The 2,839-nt window shown below is 40.7% G+C and overlaps 1 pseudogene; it reads right to left on the bottom strand.

Annotated features, from left to right (window-relative positions):
- Nucleotides 1-470: 470 nt before the first annotated feature.
- On the bottom strand, nt 471-1,753 carry LOC101346165 (serine/threonine-protein kinase 17A pseudogene; annotated as a pseudogene).
- Between the last annotated feature and the right edge of the window lie 1,086 nt (nt 1,754-2,839).

Genomic DNA, 2,839 nt, shown 5'->3' with positions numbered 1-2,839 from the left:
AAACATTAGACAAAAAAGATAACAGAAGCCAAATCAAGTCAATATAAAGCCGTAATAAAATACAAAATTAAGACATTAAACTATAATGGATGTTATTCTAGGTCTCAAAAATTTGGAAGACTTTTATTTAAATTAAAATCTCTTACACACACACAAAATCCAAAGTGAAAAAGTATCAATTTCAGTAAAGATATCAACATATACTGGATTTTTAAAGAAAACATATACAAATAACTTTGCACACAAACTCTCAATCTGGACAAACAGGGTGTAGAATTAAAAGGGGCAAACGTTTCTGTTCTCACAAGTAACATTGAAACAGATAACTTTACCTGTTAAACAACCTGGTCGGCAACTTAATGAATCTGGCTTGATTCGCCTAACTCCATAAGTTTGACAAAGTTATTTTAGTTTATATCAGTGCCACCTGGTTATCCACTTTTAGTACATGTTTATCATTTGACCAGAGGTCCATAAATAATATTAACATTTTCAATGTAGGAAAATTAAGTTCTAGAGGGAAATACTGCTCAGTAGATAAATTCTTCTGGAATTTCTTGCAGCAAAGGTTCTTCAAATTTAAATCGTTCGGAAATGGCCTTTTGCTCCGTTTTCTCTTTTTCAGACTGTCTGCATTGCTCTAAAGTATATGAAATAACTGCAATTAACTCCTCTGTTAGAACTGTTTCCTGGTTTCTGGTGTCTCAGTGTCTGAGTTAATTTCAGGCACAGAATCACCTTCTTGGAGGGCATGTGCACATTTCACCCTGAGAGAAGGGCCTTAAATACTGCTCAGTGTTAACCATGGATGTTTCAGACATTCTTCAGCGGTGGCTCAATCTTCAGGTTTTTTAACTAAAAGTGTCTTGATGAAGTCAATAGCTGACTCTGACACAACATCAGATTGTTCCTCAGAAAAACTTGAATTCGTCTGTGAGATGTTCAAGAATGTTTCTTTTTTGTTATCCCCTAAGGAGGGCGATATCCCCGTAAGCATGACGTATGTTAACACTCCGATGCGCCACATATCCGTTGCCATGCTGATAGGATCGTAACTAAGAATTTCAGGAGCCACATACTCAGGAGTTCCCATAATTTCTCTCAGCTCTTCACTGTTGTTCATTATTCTTGAAGGCCAAAATCAACGATCTTAATGTCACCCAACCGAGATTCACTTGTGAGCAAAATATTCTGAGGCTTCAAATCCAGATGAACTACATCATGAGTATGTAGAGAGTGAACACCGTCTAAAATCTGCCTCATGAGTCTTTGAACATCTTTTTCTTTAAAGGCTTCGTCCCTGTCGGCAACACACTGGTCAAAGATTCACCTCCAGCAGCATATTCCAGAACTAAGATAATTTCTGATGGCGTCTCATAGACTTCATGTAAATTAGTGACGCAAGGATTGTCCTGTGCTAGTTCAAGTACAGCAATTTCATGAATTATTTCCATCCGACAGTCTTGGCCTTTTCTTCTTTTTCTCATGAACTTGGCTGCAAATACTTTTCCAGGATCTTTTTTCATACATTTCCTCACCACTGCAAATTTCCCCCTGCCCAGCTCCCGGCCAGGGCTCAGGGTGTAGGCGTCCTGAAAGGGCTCGGTGGGCAAGGCTGCGCCGATCTCCGTCAGCAGCCCGCGGGTCTGCGGTGGCGGCCTGCGCAGCACTCTCGGACCCCGGACAGCTGGGTCCGAGGCGGCGGCCGGGGAGGGGAGGAGTCGCTGGCGCCAGCCTTCTCCAGAGGGATCATGGTGCTACGGCGCGCTTGTTTTCCTTCAGCCAGGCTCCTCCGAGCTGCCAGTGGGTAACGGTGCCGCCCGGCTGCCTCGTACGGGTCCGAGAGCCTCCCGTCCAGTTTTCACCAGCGCCGCGCGCCGGGACCTAGTCTTTAATGATGGATTATCGGATATGTCAAAAACATGAGCAGCACAAGACCAAATAGATTCATGGGATCTCATAAAAATTAAATATTATTATTCATCAGAGAAATTTTTATCAACAAAGAGACAACCCACAGGTTGGGAGAATACCTTCTGGAACCATATATCTGATAAGGGTCTAATATCCAAAATACATGAAAAATGTCTACAACTTAACAACAAAAAGACAAAACAACCCAATCAAAAAATGGGCACAGGACGTGAACAGACATTTCACCAGAAAGGCTATTCCAATGGCTAACAAGCACATGAAAAGATAACTCACTTATTAGCCATTAGAGAGATGCAAACCAAAACCACAATAAGATACCCACCACCTCACCTCCATTAAAATGGAGATGATAAAGATAAAGCAAGCAAACAAAAACTGAAAATCACACATGTTGGCAGGCTTGTGGAGAAACTGGAATGCTCATCCATAGCTAGTGGGAATATAAAATGGTATGGCCTCTGTGGAGAACAGTTTGGGGTTTCCTCAAAAAGATGAACATAGAATTACCATATGAACCCAGCAATCCCAATTCTAGATATACCCAGAAGTGAAAGCAGGAACACAAACAAATAAAAGCAGGAACACCAATGTTTTCACAATAGCCAAAAGATGGAAACATCCAAAAATGCCCATCGACAGATGAATAGATAAAATATGGTATATACAATATTTTTCACAAATAGTGCGCCTATGTAAATAATGTGCACACACACATAATGCACGGAAATGACAAAATTATGTAAAAAGTTCTGGCATAGCACACCCATGCATATACTGCGCATGTCTCCTGATGTTTCCAGAAGTGAATTTCAGCCTCATTACCCTCATTCAGTAGTCCAAAAATGTTACTTTTGATCATATATGTATAATAAAGGTACAAGCCATGGTGAAGAAGTCAAGGATT

Source organism: Trichechus manatus, unplaced genomic scaffold (assembly GCF_000243295.1).
Source record: "Trichechus manatus latirostris isolate Lorelei unplaced genomic scaffold, TriManLat1.0 scaffold00127, whole genome shotgun sequence".
In the NCBI taxonomy this organism is placed as follows: domain Eukaryota; kingdom Metazoa; phylum Chordata; class Mammalia; order Sirenia; family Trichechidae; genus Trichechus; species Trichechus manatus.
Note: the sequence above shows the minus strand (reverse complement) of the source record. Positions and strands in the feature narration are given on the sequence as shown.